The following is a 22943-nucleotide window of genomic DNA, read 5'->3' on the forward strand; positions in this document are numbered from 1 at the left end:
GAGCCCCACATTGGGCTCTCCACTCAGTAGGGAGCCTGCTTCCTCCTCTGCCTACTTGTGATCTCTGTCTGTCAAATAAATAAATAAAATTAAATTTAAAAAAGAAATGAATTACCGAAAAAAAATATCCTGAGAAAGTATAATGAAAAAAAAAAAAAAAAAAGACTGTGAGAATTAGGAGGTACAGGCCAGTACCATTCCATGGTGGTATTCAAGAGGTCACAGAAAAAATTTGTTCATAGGACAATGTTTTAAGTTGCTCATAAGTAAATTACTTTCAGTGTCAGTGTCTATTTTTCTTTTTGTAAACACGTCCTTCCTAATTTTCTAGTGTTAAATTGCCTTTTCTTTTTGAAATACAAAAGGATAGCTGTTTCTGAAAAGTTTCTCTTTGGGAAAGAATTTTTTAAAAGACATTTGCCACCTCTGGAGAACGTATGGAGGTTCCCCAAAAAGTTAAAAATAGAACTACCCATCATTGGGGTAAAAAGGGGTTAAAAAAAGTTAAAAATAGAACTACCCCAGCCATTGCACTATTAGGTAGTTATCAAAGGATACAAAAATACAGATTCATCGCTTCTCGGCCTTTTGGCTAAGATCAAGTGTAGTATCTGTTCTTATCAGTTTAATATCTGATACGTCCTCTATCCGAGGACAATATATTAAATGGATTTTTGGAGCAGGGAGATGGAATAGGAGCTTGCTCCGTCCACTCCACGCATCGACCTGGTATTGCAGTACTTCCAGGAACGGTGCACCAAAAAAAAAAAAATACAGATTCAAAAGGGTACTTGCTCCCTGATGTTTATAGCAGCATTAATAACAATAGCTAAATTATGGCAAGAGCCCAAAGGTCCATCAACTGATGAATGGATAAAGACGACGTGGGAGATACATATAATGGAATAATACTCAACCCTCAAAAAGAATAAAATCTTGCCATTTACGACAACGTGGCCAGAGCTAGAATATATTGTGCTATGCAAAATAAATCAGACAGAGAAAGACAAATACCGTATGATTTCACCCATATGTGGAATTTAAGAAACAAAACAGATGAACATGTGGGAGGGGGAAAAAGAGAGAGAAAGAGAGGGAAACAAACCATAAGTGACTCTTAAAGACAGAGAACAGGGTACCTGGGTGGCTTAGTCTGTTGAGCATATATGACTCTTGATTCAGCTCAGGTCATGATCTCGGGGTCGTGGGATCAAGCCCTGCGTCTGGCTCCCCTCTCAGCAGAGGAGTCAGCTTGAGATTCTTTCTCTTTCTCTCTCTCTGCTCTCTCTCTCTCAAATAAATAAATAAGTCTTTAAAAAATAGATAAATTGGGTTGATGAAGGGAAGTGGGTGGGGGATGGGCTGGGGAGGACTCTTGTACATGTATGTATGTCAGTGAAGAAATCAAATCATTGATTTCTCTTTCTGAAACCAATACTGCATGGTACGCTAACTGACTAGAATTTAAATAAAAGTTTGAAATAAAAGGAAAAGAAAATTGAAATGTATATCCAAGGTCCCAAACCCATTTTCATTTTCGACTCTTAGAATGGGTAGTCCAGGCTAGTGAACTCCTAATTCTTGCAGTTAAATTTACGCACACATCCCCAGTATATGGGACTTTATTTATAAATTACATTCTTATGCTGCTCTGATATTATTACACAAAAAATATACATTTAAAAGGATGAAAAATCAACACTAAAACTTTCTATTTATTAAGGACTCTAAGAACCATTGTATTCTCTCTCGTCTTAAAAATATTGTTCAGACCAACTCATTTAGTATATTTTATTTTTTAAAAAAATCTTGGTTTAGGTCTTTGTTTGACAGGAATTCAAAGGCCTCGCCCAGAATTCAGTTTGTTTTCCTACATAGTTTTAGTGGCTGTCATAACTTAAATACACACTTTACAAAGCTAGAGATTCAAACGGAAGAAGTGCCTTATTGGCTGCACATCCTAAATCATGGTACTCATTTTCTTTTCTTTTCTTTTTTAAGATTTTATTTATTTGACAGACAGAGATCACAAGTAGGCAGAGAGGCAGGCAGAGAAAGAGGAGGAAGCAGGCTCCCCGAGGACCAGAGAGCCCGATGCGGGGCTCGATTCCAGGACCCTGGGATCATGACCGGAGCCGAAGGCAGAGGCTTTAACCCACTGAGCCATCCAGGTGCCCCATGGTACTCATTTTCAATCCCATTCACCGATCATGCAGAAGTTTTTCATTTAAATTTGGCTAGTAAATTTCTGTCTTCCCTGATGTCAGTCACTCATCCATGCAAACTATCTGGGCAGTATTGCATTTTACTATTTTTAACAAATGGGTTCAGAACATCTTATTTGGAAGATTTTTAAATTCCAAGTCCCTTAAATGTGGAGGTATGAGTTTTTATAAGTGAAACCCACTCTTTGTGGCAGCTAAATCATTAATGAGAGAAATATTCCCAAAATACTTTCCTTATAACATGAGTTTCTTTCAAGAGCAGTTCCTTTCTCATCCATTATTAAAATGTGACCTTTACCTTGCAGGGCCAAATCAAGTCTGCTTATTGTTTCAAATATCTGCTAGGTAACACACTACTGATAACTACTTGTCATCAGAAAAGGTCAGAAAGCTGCAAGTGAGGGGTTTCTGGTTGGTTTAGTAAAAAAACAAGAACAAAAACAAAACAAACAAACAAAAAAACCATACACAGTGAATCTTAAGTTTGACATGTTATCTTCCTGCAACATAACCAGCAAACCTCTGTGTGGTGCCGAATTTTCAAAATCACTGCTCCATATCATTGGAAAGTATTATAAAGATTTTTTTTAACATAGGTAATCTAATTTCTTAATTCCCTTACCCATATACTAATTTGATATTGCAATATGCTCAAAGTGAACACACAGCCATGGGCATGTTGTTAGTGCCTCTGAGTATGGAATTCAGACTGTCCTTGGGAGTTGGAAACTTGGGTACAGGTTGCTAACTCAAACTGCCTGAAATACAGGCTACATGACAATGTATAGCAGGGACAATCTATTGTCCCTGCTGTATTGTTAATATTACTATTAATATTATTGGTATTGAATATTACTAATATTAATTATAAATATTAATAATATTAAATATTAATACAGCTTAATTTATAATTACATTTATGGATAGAGTTCTAAAAATAGAAATTCTATTATTTTTTTCTTGTATCTCAGTCCCTGAGGTGTCCATATAGTCCATATAGTGGATATCAAGGTCTTAAATCAATTTGGATAATGTCCTTTTCAAATTTTTTGTAACTGACTGCTAAAGGCCAGTAGTTTAGACGACAAAGATTATTAGCTAACATTTTCAATTGTCTTTATGGACTATTAGATAGATAGAGAATAGTGTCTACAAATTCTGTAATTTTTTTCAAGAATAAATTAAAAGTAAAAGAACATAAGGCCTAGAAAATAACTATGTATAAATTAAAATAAAGAATTTCTTTTAAGGAACACTGTTGAAACAAAAACAAATTGCAAAAAAAATTCTTTCTCTACAGATCTTTTTTAAAATATTAAACTCTCTGAGATGAAAGAAAATCTATATTACAACATGGTATTGGAGCTAGACTTTCCTGCTGATCTATGAGCACATAGCCCATGGGCTTCTGTGTCTGAGTTTTCACAAGAAGAACCTAGACACAGCCTTTCCTGCTGGTTCACGAAGAATGACATTCTCACTATTTAAAGATGTATTTGGTTTCTATTAATACCACCATTATCAGGATTCTGTGACTATTATTCAAAGAGCTCAACCAATTGAAACCAAATACAAACAAAAACTTAACTAAGATATAAATAGCCTGAAACAAATATCCAAGGAATAAAATAATGAAAACACTAGCCTTTTATATGTTGTTTCAATTGATTTTTTATGAAATTGATAGTATAAAATTTGGAGACTGTAACAAAGAGCTAAAAAAGCAAAAGCAAATGAAATAAGTATAATTGTCCCTCATAAAATGACCAAGAAATAACAAGTTGCCAGAAATTTTAAACAATGTTTTTATAATGGTATATTTATTGATTAAACAGCTAGTTGTTTGGGCGCCTGGGTGGCTCAGTGGGTTAAGCCGCTGCCTTCGGCTCAGGTCATGGTCTCAGGGTCCTGGGATCGAGTCCCGCATCGGGCTCTCTGCTCAGCGGGGAGCCTGCTTCCCTCTCTCTCTCTCTGCCTGCCTCTCTGTCTACTTGTGATTTCTCTCTGTCAAATAAATAAATAAAATCTTTAAAAAATAAAATAAAAAAAATAAACAGCTAGTTGTTTAACCACTTATTATATTCATGGTTTTAAGGACAAATTTCAAAAGCACAGCTGATTCTCATTACTCTCAGAAGTCATATTTTATGACATGACTGCAAGCAGCGAATTCGTGAGTACTGAACCCTTCCTCCAAGGGGAAAGAGGGTTAGTGAGGCTCCCACACACCTCTGGTCACAACACTTTCATCAGCCCATCAGGGTATATGTATGTTTTTGTTCAGATACACTTTATTTAATACATACTGTTAATTCTTTAACATCAAATTTGCAGCGTACAGCACTGTAACTTAAGCCTGAATGAAGCTTATCTAACAGAGACGACGAACTCAAACAAGCTTTCCACCGAGGCACCTCGTAGCCTTCTCGCACTTAGGAACTCTGGCCATCAATTCCACAAAAGCAAAATCACCAGAACACAAAGAAACAAAAACAAAATTTCAAAATAGAAAAATACAAAATTTATGGCGTAAATAGACCAGGAAAAGGACTTGTTCACAAAATAAGAGCTGAAACAAGAAGACAGAACATTGCTTTGTTCAGCCTTAGCTGGGAACACCAGACAATTTTTCACAACTTTGCACATATTCATGAATGACCATGAAGGTGCTGTGAGTATTAATCTGGGGGTTATAAATAAATTTTAGCAAGTATGACATTCACAATATGAATTCACAACATTCACAAATATGGAATTCATGAATAATGAGAACCAACTGTTCTGTTCCATAAAAAACTTTAAAAACTATATAAACAAAATAAGGAAGTGAAATATGGAAGATAATAATTTTTTTAATGTCAGTTTTATTAAAAACAGGAGGAAAGTACTACAGTAAAAATGGCAAATATTTACCAGGAGTTTCTTAGGAACAAATAGAACTGTTAAGCTCATAACAAACTTATAATTTCAATGACCCATGTATGTAGTTAACATTATTACTCGCATTTACAGATGAGAAAACTGAGGCTTAGAAAGGAGAGCATATTCCCCAAGCTCACTTAGCTGCTAGGTGGCTTGGCTTAGCTAGAACTCAATGTAGCCCCAAAGGTGAGAGGGTTCCTGCATTTCCCTGAAATAGGACTTTCCTAAATTTAATTGTAAACTCTTATTTTGAAATTGATTGATAAATTTAATCCAATGGACTTTTTTGGCTAGAGTCCAGTTACACTTTTTTAAACATTTTTTCTTCTTTTCAAGTTCTTATAAATTTTCCATCTAAATATTACCAATCTTAACCAGGCACAAATATTCTGTTGACATTCTTGTAAATTCAGTGGAACATAAAAGAGCAAAATGTGGACAATGCAATCCTTTTTTGTTGTATTTGTTCAGGAGCACACTCTTTTGAGCTTATAATCCTTGCTCAGAAAGAAATTAGGATATGTATTGTTTGAGAAACACCTACGGTAAATGACTTACGCATCTGAAACATGCAACAAACTCTTCTCCATATTTTACTATAAGTAATGGGAGATCGTGGCACTTCTCTATTCCAAGTCTCAGTAATTTCTTACTATCCATAGAACAAGGTCAAATGCCTCAGCCTGGCTGATTAGAGTCTCCGTAATGTGAGTATAACATCCAGACTTACCTCCCGTAGCATTCTTCAGTGCATACTCTGTTCCATTCGGTGCCCTTCCACTTGCTGTTGCCCCAGAATACTCCTTTGCTCCAATTCCTACGCCGGTCTCCACATCATTCCTTCTGCTTGGCTCTCTTCCCTCTAACATAGATCTATAGATGCCAAAATATGGCCTCCTTCATGAGAACCTGTAAGTATCTCCAGATTATAATTAATTTATTCCAGCTCCATACTTCTATGTGTCTATGTCTTTAAGAAAGTGCCTAGACCTCATAGGTGTTCAACAAAAGTATGGAAATGAAAGGAAAGATGCATGGATATCTAGGACTTGGCACATCTCTTAGGACATCTTCTATACAAGAAAGTGGAGATATCATTGATGACTCTTGTTGAAAAATGACCCAGTGACTGAACTTTCCATGAGAACAGACAACCTATTTGGTAATCAATAAATTGACACTTTAAATACAAGTTTTGAAGCTCTTTGCTTTTGTTGGCACTCTGTATACCATCTTAGCTGCCTGTAAGGATATATAATACCCATAGGTTTGGTCGGTCCAAATCTTGGGACAGTGAGATCTTAGACCATGTTAGAAACTCCCCTCTCATCTGTAGAGGATGTAGGGATACATTTCATTCATGGTGCTCTCGCGAACATAAACATGTCTACATCCTTGTAGTTAATTCCCAGCATAAGAATGAAGAGCAACTAACAGCACCTTCTTTATTAAGTGGGTGGTGTGTTGAGGCAACAGTGATGGAATGGAGAATAGTGCCGAGAAATAGAACTCTGAGAAGTAGATCAGAAAGATGGTAGAGAGCCTTATCAGACAAGGAGTGGTGGTTGGGCTTTGTTCTCAAAGTTATGGGAATTTGTTGGAGCTTTGATGCAAGGATATGACATATCTGTATTAACATTTTTCACACACTTGTCTTTTAAACATGGCAGCATTAAGCATTACATGGAAAGGAAATTGTTAACAAGGGAGTTTAAGATAAGTGCTTTATTTACCCTCCTGGAGGGATAGGAAAAATATAGCTTTCTGGAAATATTTCACTAGGGAGATAATCTTATGTGGAAACAAGAGCTACTGGGTCTCAGGACATTTTCTCTCACCCACTTGGAATATTTCTTGTGCTTCCACTGTCCCAAAAGAACATCATTTCGACACTGATAAATTTTGAACTTTCCCTGCAGATTGTGAGTGAGTTACAAAATATCCATTCCTGATGGGGGAACTTGTTTCAGTGAGTTTCAGCTTGAGAATATTTGTGATAGGAAGAAGTAATGATAAAAATACAGGAAACTATTAGCCAGGGGCATTTCTTTCAACTCTTCTCACTCAAGCTTCTTTTATTTTTAAAATTTTAATTCCAGTATAATTAACATACAGTGGTATATTAGTTTTAGGTATACAATATAGTGATTCAACAGTTCTATTCATTCTTTACTCAGGGCTCATCATGGTAAGTGAACTCTTAATCCTCTACACCTATTTCATCCATCTCCCCCACCCAAGGCCCCCTCTGGTAACCATCAGTTTGTTCTCTATATTAAAAGTTTATTTATTTGTTTTTTTTTTCATTCCACATATGAGTGAAATCATATCTCTCTGACTGACATTTCACTTAGCACTGTACCTTCTAGGTCTATCCGTGTTGCTGCAAATGGCATGATCTCATCCTTCTTTATGGCTGCATAATATTCCATTGTATAAAACTATACTGCCTCTTCTTTATCCATTCATCTATGGAGGACACTAGGGTTGCTTCCATAATTTGGCTATTTAGTGCTCCAATAAACATAAGGGTGCATATATCTTTTTGAATTAAAGTTTTCATATTCTTTGTGTAAATACCTAGTAGCAGAATTGCTGCATCATATGGTAATTCTATTTTTAATCTTTTGAGGAACCTCCATACTGTTTTCACAGTGGCTATACCAGTTTTCACTCCCACCAACGGTACAGGAAGGTTCCTGTTTTTCCACATCTCTGCCAACACTTATTTTGTTCTTGTATTGTGGATTTTAGCCATCCTGACAGGTGTGAGGGGATATCTCATTGTAGTTTTGATTTGCACTTCTCTGACGATGAGCAGTGTTGAGCATCTTTTCATGTGTCTGTTGGATGTCTTTCTGTGGAAAAGTGTTCATGTCTTCTGCTTATTTTTAAATTGGAGTATTTGTTTTTTTCACTGAAGTTTCTTTTAAGTTAGAGGGAAGCAAAAATGCCTCTCTTCTTGAGTAGCAGGTTTCTATTAATACCATTTTAGACCTACTAAATTGTTAAGCATTCACTTTACTACCAGGCATTATGCTACACACTTGGTATATCTTACTTCACTTACTTTTCCTAACAAAGATATGAGAGGTGGAAATTGAATTTCAGCAAGATTAAGGCACTCACTCAAGGTCACACAATTACTAAGTGGTACTGTCAGAATTCAAGTGTCCATCCACAGTCTGAGCTTTCTCCTATTGGTTAAGCTATCCCTGCTATACAGGTATGTACAATAGTAATGGTACTGGGGTTGCTGTCAGATTCCACTCTACTATTCACTAGCCTTGGAAATTTAGGCAAGTTACTTAAGCCTCAGTCTCTTCTTCTGAGTCAAGTGGGACCCACAATGCTTGACAAATGGGGCATTTGAGGATTAAGCAATAAAAGGTCCTAGCCACATAATTAATGGTATATTCCTTCCTTCTAATAAACATCAAAATCCATAATTGGAAACTCTTCTGCTATATACTCACCATCTCTCAGAGAACCTGACATTTGGCCAAAGACCCAAAGTAAGAGTAAACAGCTGTGTGAGGAGCTGGGACCAGAACAATCTGGCCAGAGAGTAACCAGTAAGACCCTCAAAAGGAGAGGGTCTGGGGTTTTCAGAGGAGGAGGCACAAGCCAGGGTGACAGGGGCACAGAGTCAGGGAAAGGCTGGTGGACAAGTGGCTGGAGGTATGGGCAGGGTCTTGAAAGCCAGGTGTTGGAGTGTGGATTTATTTTACACGCAAAGGGAAGTCATACATCTGAACAAGATGAGTGACATGATGTTTGGGTAGGCAGAATAATGTGTCCAGTCCCCTACACTGTGCCACCTACCCAAAGATGTCCACATCGGCATTCCTGGAACTTGTGAATATATTCCTTTATATGTCAAAAAGGACACTGTGGCGTGATTAAGTCAAGGGTCTTGACAGGGCACTGGGGTGGCTCAGTCGGTTAAGCGTCTGCCTTCGGCTCAGGTCATGATCTCAGGGTCCTGGGTTTGAGCCCCACATTGGTCCCCCTTCTCAGTGGAGAGCCTGCTTCTCCCTCTCCCTCGGCCCCTCCCTCTGCTCCTTTCTCTCTCTTGCTCACTCTGTCTTGCAAATAAATAAAGTCTTTAAAACAAATAGGAGTCTAGAGACGGGGAGGATATCCTAGATTATCCAGGTGGGCCCAAGGTCATCACAAGGATCCCCATAAAGGGGAGGTGGGAAAATCAGACTCAGGAAAGGACATGTGACAAAGGAAGCAGAGGTTACTGCGAAGCTGGGCCACAAGCCTAGGAACGCAAGCAGCTTCTAACTCCGGAAAAGGCAAGAAAGAGATTCTCCTCTAGAGCCTCTAGAATGACTGCAGCCCTGCCAACACCCCAACTTTAGCCCAGTGAAAATAGCTGTGGGCTTCCGACTTCCAGAACTCTAAGAAAATTAACGATCGTGGGTTAAGCTGCGACAAGTGTGGCAGGTCCTGACCGCAGCGATAGGAAATGAATACAATGCCTCTGGCTTCCGAGTGGAGAATGGCTTAAGGAGGACATCAAGGGTGGAACTGGGAAGCCAGCTGAGATGCTATTACAGCCATCCAGATGACGTGGCTCCGTCCGAGAGTAACAGTGGCCACACACACCTGTGACAAGGAGGGAGACACACCAGACATGGATTTGGGAGGTAGAGCTGCTAGGACTTGCCAGAGTCCCTGTAGCTCCTAAGCCGGTCTTTGTTTTGGCGGGAGCTGGAACCCGAGGTACCATTTGGCACACTAGAGTCCTCAGTCCTAGGAAGCAAGTGCTGCTTTACTAGGTAACTGACTTGACAGATAAATAATTTACTCACCAACCGGAAACATCTAGCCAAAATGAAGGAACTCAGAGCCCAGACTGTACAAGTCTAAAGGCAAGCCCTTTGGTTTTGTACTGTCATCAAGAACGGAAAAGCAAGGCTCAAGACAGCAGTAGCTGCCACAGAAGGGAATGACCTTGAGGGTAAGACGGTATCTCTGGCCAGGCTCTGCCGAATTTCTCTCTTATGAGGCGTAAGAAGAATGATTTTCTTGGTGGCAGGAATGAGAAGGAAAGAAATCGCCTAGAGAGGCGCCCCAGTAGCATTTGTCAGACCTCTCTGAGCACCACCTCCACTCCTTCATCCCGCCTGGAGTCCGGGGCCCCACCTGCTATCGCCACGAGACATTGACACAGGCAGGGATTCAGACCAGCTGGAATGCCAGCTGGAGGACTGAGAACCTGGGGACTGGGGACATACCATGGGGGACAAGTTATGCTGCCTTATCACACAATAGACCTTTCCTTCCCTTGGGGGTCGGGGGAGAAGACTGAAATAAGTCTTCACTCCACCCAGGCTTCTAAGACCTTGCTGGAAAGATTTCCCTAAAATCCCCTCCCCAGCTCTAACTCCACCAGCTCAGGTCATCACACCTTTCTCCATCAGCACCCACGGCCAATCTCAGCCTCCTGAGGAGGAACCTGAGCCAGGCAGATTGCTCTCAGGAGCTGTGGCACGCTTCCCATGTGTCTCACAGTTTGCATAGCTGTGTTTTCCTATGTGTGCCGCACACACCGCCCCGCCCCTCCAAGAAACGTTCTTTGAATCCCGAACTTTCCCCAGGAATGAAACCGTTTGTCCTCTCCTTGTAGAGGCTTCCCATCACAAGGTTCTGCACAGCTAAGAGAGGAGGGGAGCCCTCCTCGCTCCTCAGGGAAGCCAAGGGCTCAGCGTCTAAGGGCGAGAAGCTGTTCTGCCGGAATAGGGGAGAGGGAGCTGTGCAAATGAGTTTCCGGATGTTGCATGTCCCCTCTCTGGCCTCCAGAGGTTTCAGCTTGTGCGTGTTCACCCTGTTCTCCATTGCCTGAGGGGGTAATCTGCTGCTCCCCACTTTCATCACAGAACGTAAGAAGCCTCACCTCAGCCCAGGTGAGCCGTTCAGTGGGCCTCTGCCCAAGAGAGTCAGAACAGATCACTCTTCCGTTTTTTGTTTTGTTTTGTTTTGTTTTGCATGTACCCCATTTTGACTTAATGGTCCCATTTCTGTCCCAAACCTGTCACTCTCAACTAATGCCACACCACACCTTACTTACCTCCTTCGCGCTCCCTAGATCCCCAAAATGATTTGTGGGTTCGTATCTCCATTTTTATCAACAATGAAAAACAAACTACTTCGCCAAGAGAATAACCCAGATGCCCGATGCTCACAAAGAAGGTGCCCTCCAGCTCTGATCCCTCCCATCAGAACTAGACTTCATCCCTGGTCTCTATTTTAGGAAGCTTTTCATCCCACAGGCCACAAAGGCAACCAATTGCCTGAAGAGAATAGTTTTGTGATGAACACAGAGGTCACTCTGGATACGATGGGCTGTTAGTTGATTACACACTTTTCTAAGGCTGTCCTTGGTACAGAGGCAATGAATGCTAAATGGCATGTGCTGCTCGTTCCAGCAATTAGTTTTGATCTCTCTGGCTTAATGCTGTGTCCAGTTGTTCTGAAAGGGAAAAGAAATGCTCTGCCTCTGCACCATTTATTTTTATACATGCATTCAGTGAAGACGTATCAGAACCTAGGCCTCTCCTGGGCATTGTGAGGGATAAGAACAAATCATTCCCCACCCTCAAGAAGCTAACTAACAGCATAGAAGAGGAGGGAAAACATGGAAGGAAAATATGACATACACAATGCTGCAGCATTTGGAGGAGGGAAAGAGCCCTTCCTTTGTTCAACAAGTATATGCCAGGCATGCTTAAACCGTTTGAGGCCTATGGAAGTGAGGAAGGCAAAAGAGGTCCCTACTCTTAGGGGGAAAATGATCATTGCACTAGTAAAAATAAATAAATATACAAAGTTAATCTAAATAGTGATAAATACAATTAATGGAATATGAGTGGGATGAGAAGGAGGTTAGTTTCGAGTAGGTCTTTAGGTAAGCCTCTGTGGCAAGGTGACCTTTTCTCTAAAGACAAGGTGGCTCTAACTATACAAGACTTAGGAGAGGAATGACATGGGCAGAGGAAACAAGCGCAAAGGCACTGTGGTAGGCACAGACTGGGAACTTTAGGAGACAAGTGACAGTTCGGCCTCAAAGAATGGGTAAAATGACATTTCAGGAAATAAAATTATTTAAGCAAAGGCACAGAAATGGGAAAGCATGAACTGTACTCAGTTGGAAGCAAGCACAGACTTCAATCAAGGTCTGGTCAAACCTGAAATTCCGAAAATAAGATGAGGGCAGATTATTTCTGGAGAGCCCGGGGCCAGGCTGTGGCTACAGACTGTATTCTGTGAGCAGGGAGCACTGCGGGTTTTAGAGCCTCTGACTTGATAAAAAGGTGCTTTAGCAAGATTTCTCTGGCATTAGTGGGAACTATTTTTGCCTTTGACAAACAAATACTCCTCTGTGCTTCTGTGGAAGCTTCCTATTTCCTGATAAATATTCATTTTCATGCCTAGGTTTCTTGTAAGAGGCTGGGCTAACTAAAAAATAGTTTTGAGTAGAGATGGCAATAATAATTTGTGGGGTCCTGTGCAAAAGGAAAATGTAGGGCCCTTTGTTCAAAATGCAGTGTATTTATACGCTTTTTCCTTTCTTCAGCCATCTCTGTCTTGACTTCTCATGGTGTTTTGTATTATTCAATATGAAATAACTCCCTCAAACATGAGGATACTTGCCGGGCAAGCACAGACCCTCGCAGGCACCAGATGCTTCCCCTCAACCCAATACTCTGGCTCCCACACTCAGCACCCCACAGTAGGGGAAGTCAGCAGTGGTCCCTGGCGGGGAGCAGGAGAGCAGGAGACGAATACCACATCTCTCAGAGGCAGGCAGGTGGAACCCCATGTGAGCAGAGGCTCCAAGCCCCCCAGTGCACGCTCCATTGTTCCCTCCTCACTTACAAAACATAAGTCCAAAGATAAAATACTTAAGATTTCCAAGATGCCAGTTGCCTCCTTCTGCCCATGCTCATGACCCATCCCGGACTGAAGCCTGAGGAGACAGTAACTGCCTCTCAATGTATAGATGTGTTTCCCTCAGAACTTAAACTCAGTGAGCTACTGTCCTTCAGAAACACATGTGCTACCAGAGTTTTATAAGATGATTGTGCATGTGTGTGTCAGGGGGACTGAGTAAGGGTACATATTTCTTCAACTTGCTGTGAATCTACACTTACTTGAGAATAAAAGTTTATGTACAAAAAGCCTTCAGACATGTGCTAGTTTTCTAAAGGAAAGAGGAGGGAGGAAGGAGTCTAAGAGCAACAAAGAGAGGATCAACTTGAAGCCACTTAGAGGTACTTGGCTGGACAGGAAAAGTTCCCACCTGCATCCTCAGCTGGAAATGTAAACCCTGTCCATGAGCTCGGAAGGGATGAAAAGAGAGTGGTCAGGCTCTCATCCCAAAGGTGAAGGGCTAACCATCTTGTTTCTGACCACATTTACCCTATTCAAATCCACTACATGATCATTCACTAATTGCTCATCATCTACAAGGAACGCACTGCTCTTGGCTGTCTGGCATTACAATTCAAGACAATTGTATTTTATGCAAGGAATGTTTTCCCAAGAGTGGATGGAATCCAAGACTAAGCTTGACGGAGAATGGCAGGTATTTCTAATTACCAGTGAAAGAAGCACTACCTTGTGGCAACAGAGTAAAGAGTGCTCTTGGCCCAAAAGTTTAAAAATTCTTGTGATTTTTTAAATTTGGGAGTACTTACCTTATTTGTAATTTTGTACTTGATGCTTACATCGTACTCTTTAAAATTTGCATAATTCAAATTGGCATAAAGGATCTACACAGATCCAAAAGGAATATTGTTGGAATTTAAAATACATATAATTTTATAATATATATTTTATATATATATATATATATATATATATATATAATATATAAAGAAGCATCTAGCACAATCTTTTGAACAAATGGGAAAAAAATTAAGGAAACCCATTCTTATTGCTGTTACAGTCAATAATATTTCCAATAAATCACAGTCTCCAATTCCAAGAATAGTATCTCTAAACTACAAAACTGGGGCAGGTTTCATTTTTTTTATCTGCAGAAGTAGAATAAAAGTAGAGCTCATGGAGCTGAAACATTTTATAAGAAAATACCATTTAGCCCTGAGATTCCAAATGTTTTTCCACTGAAGAGAAAATTAATACCTAGTCAATTCTGCTTCTGTGCAAAAGTGGAACAGAGTAACAGATTAAATCAACATATTATCCCAAAGCTTTGGTCCCAGTTAGAATACCTCTTTCATGATGTTATTTTTCTTTGCCCACATCATAGGAGAAAGACAATAATCAATGAGATCTCTGAATTAAAGTCATGCAGTGGCCAAAACACTCTGTAGGATCATTCCTTAAATTGGGAGAAATAGCCCATATGTCCTTCACTCCAGGATGACAGGTAGTGGGTAAGCTACCCCTGAAGCAGCAGAGCCAGGACCAGGACACCAGAGTTCAAAGCGTGCAACACCATCTTCATGGCCACCCCTTGGCTCTAGCCATCGTCTGTCCTGAGTAGCACATCCTCCAGGGCCAATCTTCTATCTTGAGGTCTCAAGGATTGAAAAAGGCCAAAGCCACCACACAAGTGAGTTTCAGATAACTCTAGGGAGGAGAAAAGAGAACTAGGAAAATTTGTCTCTGAAGGGATTATGTTATAGCTGTGAAGAAACACAGCGAAACACACCTATCCCAAGAGAGACTGGTGCTGAATACCAGGACTATGGGTTCCTTGACAGTCATCTGCTTTGATCATTGCGTGTTTAACTGAGTACTTCCTCTGGATTCAACCCTGTCTTAGCTACTACCTGGGGAAAAACACATAATCCCTGTTCAGATGGAGCTTGTATCTACCTGGGTCCATAAGACCCACATGAAATAGTCTTTTGAACAGAGATTAATAAGATTACTAGCCCTGGTTCTCACAGACTGGGATCCAGCCTCGGTCCTGCTCACTTGCTACCTGGGTGGACCCAGGGAATTCAGTGAGCTTTTCCAAGCCTTTCTCCTGAACTATAAGATGAGGATAATAATAGTCCTAACCTCCCAAGGTGAATGTGAGCATGGGACACATTGAATCTGACCTGTATGGATTAAATCCCTTTTCATTGAGACAGTCTCATGCTGTGATTCAGTAAGTCTTGGTTCACTTCCTGGATTTACCACCTATTACCTGCATTTCCTCGGTCAAATTACTTAACCCCCTTGTCCCCACTTCCCGGTTTGTAGAATGTGGATAATGCAGCTCTCACAGTGATATTGTTTCATAACCCTGCCAAAATCAACAAGCAGTATTAAGACGATCCTTTCTGATGTGAAGAATCAGGGCCTGTTTGCTTCCATTTTATTCTTCACACAAGACAAGGTCAAATGACATTCAGGAATTATCTACATTATTTTTAACAATATGTTGGTGAAATTTCTCTTCCCTCTTCCAAAGCTCTGAGCCATTTAGATTTCTTTGGTTAGACAGGAAGGAGTTTGCTAGAAACTCCCAGTCAACTCTGCAGACATGACCAAGCAACTAATGTAAAGAGGGGGAGGTGTTCTGATCCAATCTACTATCTCCAAGGAGTTTCACAATGGCTGTCTCAATCGAGGCAGGTTCAAGGGAAGATTCCATTATTTACTAGATATACTAAACCAACAGACAACTATAATATGCAGACACACAGAGAGGTTTTCCACAGGACGTATTATATGTCCTCTCTCCCAATATGTATCTGTTGCTTTTCTTCCAAGAAGGGGGTACCCCAGTCTTCTGGCATCTTACTTAAGAACAAGAGACCAGGGGCACCTGGGTGGCTCAGTGGGTTAAGCCTCTGCCTTCGGCTCAGGTCATGATCCCAGGTCCTGGAATCGAGCCCTGCATCAGGCTCTCTGCCCAGCGGGAAGTCTGCTTCTCTCTCTCTCTCTCTCTCTGCCTACTTGTGATCTTTCTCTCTGTCAAGTAAATAAAAATTTAAAAAAAAAATTTTTTTTTAAGATTTTATTTATTTATTTGACAGAGAGAGTTCACAGTAGACAGAGAGGCAGGCAGAGAGAGAGAGAGGGAAACAGGATCCCTGCTGAGCAGAGATCCCGATGCGGGACTCGATCCCAGGATCCTGAGATCATGACCTGAGCCGAAGGCAGCGGCTTAACCCACTGAGCCACCCAGGCGCCCTAAAAAAAAAAATCTTAAAGAACAAGAGACCACAGCTCTGATTTGCTAATCTCATTTGTTTCCTTAAAGAAAGAAGAAAATTTTTAATTATATACTGAGTGTGAGAGGAATGAATAGCCCCCTACAAAGAGTCTGTGATTAAAAAAACCTCCTAAATGAGTTGATCAAATGATTAAAAGTATATAGCATAGGACCTGCTACACCATAAAAACTCAATCTCAGTAAATATTAGGGCATACACACATAGACACACACAAACCAAATGAGGTACTATATAGTTTAGCCCCCAGTGATATGGCATGGGCATAGTCTGCAGGAAGAGAGAGTATGGTGATGGCTGCAAGAGATAAAAAGACTTCATGAAGGTAGAGGAACCTGAGGTTGGCTAGAATATGAACAGGAAGAGGAAAGACAGGAAGGCATGAAAGGTGAGGGAAACTGAGTGCAGGCAGAGAAGGAATGAGGGGGTGTATTCCTGGGATAAACACTGAGGACGATTAATTAAATTGATAGAAATGGTGGGTCAGGTTAGAGAGGGGATTGGAGTCAGCCGGAAAGACTTGATTGGATTTTAAAGATTTTATTTATTTATTTGAGAAAAAGCATGAATGGGGGGAGAGGCAGAGGGAGAGGGAGAAACAGACTCGCTGTTGAGCAGGGAGCCCAACGTGGGGCTCGATCCCAGGACCCTGAGATCATGACCTGAACCAGAGGCAGACGCTTAATGGACTGAGGCACCCAGGTGCCCCTTGACAAGATATTTTTGACTTGTTCAGGAGTCTATTAATCTTGGTCCAGTCAGAAGAAAGAAATAACACAGTGTATTAGTGAGGGAACCAGAACCAACAGGAAGTGTGTGTGTGTGTGTGTGTGTGTGTGTGTGTGTGTTTGTGTGTATGTGTGTATACTCAGAGGGAGATTTTAAGGGACTGGGCCATTGTAAGAGCTGGCAAATCTGAATTGTACAGGGAAGTCCAGCAGGCTGGAGACCCAGAGAAGAGTGGGTTTTGCAGCAGGAGTCTGAAGGCAGTCTGGAAGCAGAACTCCTTCCTCTGGAAGACCTCAGTCTTTTTACCTTGAGGCCTTCAACTGATTGGATGAGGCCCACTCACATCATGGAGGGTAATCTGCTTTACTCCAAGTCTACTCCTTTAAATGTTAATCACGTCTAAAAAAATATATCACAGCAACATCTAGAATGGTGTTTGACCTTATGTCTAGGCACCATCATGAGCCAATGTGACATATAAAATTAACCATTGCACACAATAATTTAAACTAGTGACCAATGATAAGAAACTAATTATAAAGTTAAAAAAGGGAATTCTTAAGTGTCTTCAGGTAGAAAGAGAGAGTACTCAAGGAAGCATAAACTTGGAAATAGGGGCTCAGGCCTCATTAGAGAAGGCTGGTTGCAGTCACTGGTTGATGAAAGATTTTGCTGGGCTGGCAGGACAGAGCTAGTGCACAGTCTCTGGGCTAGCAGAAACAACCCTTAGGGCTCAGGTGAGCCAAGGCTGCTGGACAGGTGTGCAGGGAGTCGGGAGTATTGAGAGTACTGGGCACTGCTGTAGGTATGAGGCCCAGAGAGCTTGGTGTCTGCCTTGCAACCATCACAAAACAAATGTCCAGGGCACATGTGAGCTGAGGCTGATGCTTGGCCATGTAGAGTGAGTTGGGTACATAGAAGGTGCTGGAGTGCCACTGTGGGTGCTGCTGAAACTGGGAGTTGGGAAGACCTCCCTCTATAATAACTTAGTATACTTTAAGTACCTCTTAGGTATGGGGGTCTGTTTCTTACCTGTCTAGCTGCACAGGACTGAGGAGAGGGTGTACAGAGGCACCCAGGCCTCACTGTCTGGGACTCCCCACTATACCATCAACACCTAAACTGGAGCTGGGAAACCCTGGAGAAGCTGTATCCTACAAGCACTTAGCACCGGAAGAAACCTAAAGGGCTGAGGAATAGAGAAAAAATGCAACACCGCCCACAGGAACTGGAAGGAAGAAGCCTTCTTCCTGCAACGCCCCTCCAGAACTCTGTACTGGCAAAGCTTAACTTCATGCCAGCTGGCATAGGAAAAATGTTATAATTTTTATTTATGTTTAATATTAATATTAAACTATTAAGGTCCCAGGTCCATTTTCACAAACCAGGCAATGAAGGATAAATCTGGAGCTGAGAGGCAGTCAAGTGGCAATGAATACCATGGGAAATGCACTGGAAGCAGACCTTGGGTGTATGATATCAGGCAGTTCAAATTACATTGTCAAGACTGCACTGGCATTGGGAAACCCAGCCAGGAGGCTGCTATAGCAATACAGGCATGAGATGCCAAGACCCTGGACCAAAGTGCTATCGCTAGGAAAGAAATGCAAGGTTGGGGTGAAATATTTCAAAGGAAAACCAGAATTCTTGCTTTAGGTTATCACCCTGACTTAGTCTGTTCAGGCTACTATAACAAAAACACTGGAGATTGGGTGCCTTAAACCACAAATACTGATTTCTCCGTTTTGCAGACTAGGAGGTATAAGATCAAGGCTCTGGCAGATTCGGTGTCCAGTGTAGACCCGCTTCCTGATTCATAGATGACTGTCTCTTGTGTGTGTTCTCCCATGCCAGAAGGGGCAATGTCTAAAACAACTCGAGTATGAATCCCATTCATGGAGGTCTAGCCCCTTGTTCCAATCACTTCCCAAAGGCCCCACTTCCTAACACCATCACACTGGAGGTTAGGATTTCAACATATGAATTTGGGGAAGGACACAACCATTTAGTCCATAACACACCCCAACTGATGAAAGCAGGGGAGGTCTGCAAAGAGATTGGAGAAAGAGAACCACGTTCTCTCTACTCTGAAGTACTGAGTATGCTATCGTGTATGTCTGGATAAACGTCTGAATCCACTGAGAACCAGAACACTCCCTCTTGGAAGAAGTGGGTCACCCCTTTCTTCCTTTCTTTCTTTTTTTTTAAAGATTTATTTATTTATTTATTTATTTCACAGATAGAGATCACAAGTAGGCAGAGAGGCAGGCAGAGAGAGAGGAGGAAGCAGGCTCCCTGCTGAGCAGAGAGCCCGATGCAGGGTTCGATCCCAGGACCCTGGGATCATGACCTGAGCTGAAGGCAGAGGCTTAACCCACTGAGTCTCCCAAGTGCCCCCGGGTCACCCCTTTCATAATGAGGGTCAGAAGAGGGCAGAATAAGGCAGGCAAAAAACCACGAGTAATAAAGGGCATGTTGGGTTTGGGAATCCCAGGACCTAAGGACATGGCCAGAAAGGGGGCCTAGGAATTGTTGTCAAGAATGAGACTGCCTGAAGACCCAACAGATCAGTCTAAGGCTGGTCATGTCCGTGGTGGGTCTTTGTGCCTAGCACGAAGTCTGGCAAAAGGTACAGACACCTTCAGTAAGTGCTGGAGGAAGGAAGGACAAGAGAGAGGGTAGTAAGGAGAAAGAAATTCATTCCAGCCAGGATGTTCATCCAGGCACAACCAGGCCAAAAGACAGCAGCCTCAAGACACGATCACAGAGGAAGGCAGAGCCGTTAGTAAGTGCCTGCTCTTGCAACAGATAGCATCTACCTATCTGAGACAGGAGATTCTAGGTCTACATATAACTAGAGGCAAATGCGGACTCCTCTGAATCTGTGAATAAGGGGAAGATTAGCAGGAATCCAGACACAGGAGCCAACCACCGAGAACATCACAACTCCTTTCTTAGATAAGATAGCGACATCACCCCGACTCCCTCCCTTCTCTGCCGTCTTCCCCTGCTCCAGCCCCATGCCCACCCAGGCCCCAGCGCGGCCCAGCCCTCTTCTCAGTAACCACCACTGGTGGGTCTGGTGCAGAACTTTCCTCTCACGGTGTCTTGAGCCCTAGGGATATGGCAGTGATGTTTTATTTGCACTTCAACGGAAAGCAGAGCCCAGATGTGGGAAGGGAAAAAACCTCATTTTTAGGTGGACTTTGCATAGATGATCTCACCTCATCTCCTCCTTATAAAGGAAGATGCTGGGGGGAGCCTGGGGGGGCTCAGTTGCTTAAGCATCTGCTTTCAGCTCAGGTTATAACCTCAGGGTCCTGGGATCGAACCCCACATGTTGCTCCCTGCTCAGTGGGGAGCCTGCTTCCCCCTCTCCTTCTGCCCCTCCACCTCCCACCCCGCTGCTCATACTCTCTCTCAAATAAATAAATAAATTAAACCTTTATAAAACATAAAAAAAAAAGCTCGGTTAATTTCTAGTTCTGATTCCCCAATTTCATTAAATTTCTATGCAATATGAAATATATTATATAGACATAATAATGAAAGCTAACTAAAAAATAAAAATGATGAAAGTTAACATGTATCCATGACTTATGAAATGCACAGCAGTGTTCTGAACAGTTTACCTATGTATTGACTAAATCTTCTCTCATAAGGAAACGGAAGCACGGAATTTAAAGAGGTTGCCCAAGGCCACAGATGTGAAGTTTCCAACCCAGCTTTCCTGGCTCTAGAATCCATCTCCAAACCAAAAATACGCCGAGTTCAGAGAGAAAGCTTGTAAGGCAAGCATTCATTGGCAGAGCCCGAGATGTAGACTATCTTGGTTTTACAGTTCACCTGGTAACTTCTTGACAATTTTGGAAAGGTCACAAGCATGACTCAGATTAACGTCTTCCCAGTCTCGCTGTTTGGACCAGGTGGTAGTTGCTATGCTCTCAGGGACAGTTTAGGAACCAAGGAAAAGGGTGACAAATGAGGCATGTGCTTGAGGTCAGAAGCGTCTCTCCAAAGCCTTAAAGCCTAGGCGGCTGGGACTCCAACATGGCCGCCGCCCCTCCCCCTCACTAACTGCCCCGAAGGAAGCCTGTCTGGGTGCACTGTGACACGTAGGTCTGTGTGCACATCGACTCCTCCAGGCCCCAAAGCCGCCTGTGCCTCCCAGAGCCTGGAATCTCCCTGGTGCCAGGAAACAACGTGATGCTGCCAACATGTATTTGTCATTCCTAAAACATGGTTCCCCACTCCAGGCAAACCGAAAAGAAAAGCACAAAATTCCGAATTTGCAGCCAGTTACCTCTGCTGCCGCTGCTGGTGGCAGCCAGGCACTATAAAAGCAGGAAAAGAGCAGGAACTATGCTTCTATTCAGACAAGAGCTGCTGCCACCATGGGGGAGAAAATTGTCATCATCTCAATCTTTGGATAAAAACTAAGTGAGAAATGTTAAATTCACAAAGTTTGGGCAGGGACCCCAGTACCACCCACAAACAAGTTTGACTTGCCCTCTGTTCTTCATCCATGCTTTCTTGCCTACTTGGAGAGCATAAAGCAAAGTATAAACAAACACATACATACATACATATATGTAATGATGTTGAGTTGTATCGTGAGGGGTGTGCAGTCCCTAGGGTCAAGGCTTCCATTTAATCAAGAACCAAGACAGCAAATGTCACTACAGCGAAAGCACTCTTGTATCTCTCCTTCTTACCTCAGTGGGCTTTGCCACCTTCCTGATCTAGTCAGCTATGACATGGCCAGAGGCCACTCTCTCTCAGCTATCAAAGAGGGATGGTTTTCAGACACCAGTGAGGAGAGGAGGGGATGCCCCCAAACTGTTGCCTACAGATCAAAGGCTCTGATCATCATTAATAAGGCTCTAAGAGACACTCACTCCTCAATGTTGCTTCCATCCGCTAGCTTTAAATACAGCTCTCTAGATGTGTATTTTATACACCTTTCATGTGCTGTTTTGCTTTAGGGCATGCTTTCTTTCCCTCTAAATATATTTTGGCTCTGTTTTCCCCACTGAGAATTAACTCTTTTTCATGGCTAAAGATGTCTTTTTCCTCCTTCTTAGTTCCTAGATTTTCATGGCTGTGCCTTCAGATAAAGTGAAACACATAGTGTTTCACTGGCATAGTGTCCCCACATTTTCTCTCTCTTTAGACAAAGAGGCACCACCACAAAATATTTCTACCAAGCTTAAACCAAAATTTGGACCAAAGAAAATAGCTAAAAACCTCTGTAGGTAATTTTAGTTTACTAGAGAGTCCACGTTGCAGACATATACAAATGTCCTTGACCATATTTTTCTTTAGAGAAATAATTTAATTTAGAAGTAGATTCACTATGGTTGGGTTTTATCATTATTATTATTTGCTATTTCCCTTTTCTGAGCAGTCTGACCTTTGGGATTATTTCCGTAGAAATCTTATTTCCATGACAGGCAATGTCAACATTATCCAAGGCCACCTGGCATCAAGAGCCCAAGTTCCTTTATTCTGAAGTTGATAGCTTCTGGACCTCACTAAACAAGTCCGTGATATTGTTCTGTTCAGCCTCTTTTCTATTTTATTCTATCTTGCACACATGAAGCAGCTAGATTTCTATTTTGGCTCAAGCAGAGAAAAATGAAGCTAGAGCCTTTCCATGCCTTGGAAAGGAGAATACAAAGTTGTGGGGAAACTGGTCTTAAAGAAATCTTTATTGTTTTCAGTACTGACATAAGTGAGAATTTTGGCAGAGCCATAGGGAAAGAATCAAACAGAACCCACTTAAGAATCAAACTGAGGGACTGAGTTTTGCTTAAAGAAAAGTTGATGATCCTAAGGGCACAGCAACACGGCAAAA

At 41.8% G+C, this 22943-nt stretch overlaps 1 non-coding gene across 1 annotated transcript; it reads left to right on the forward strand.

The window, feature by feature from the left end:
- The first annotated feature begins 572 nt into the window (after window positions 1-572).
- LOC123390445 lies at window positions 573-763 on the forward strand. Its single transcript, XR_006605043.1, has one exon. It is a non-coding gene; the product is annotated as a U2 spliceosomal RNA (small nuclear RNA).
- Window positions 764-22943: the final 22180 nt, after the last annotated feature.

This window comes from Mustela putorius, unplaced genomic scaffold, assembly GCF_011764305.1.
Source record: "Mustela putorius furo isolate JIRA1106 unplaced genomic scaffold, ASM1176430v1.1 tig00537350_pilon_pilon_pilon, whole genome shotgun sequence".
NCBI lineage: Eukaryota > Metazoa > Chordata > Mammalia > Carnivora > Mustelidae > Mustela > Mustela putorius.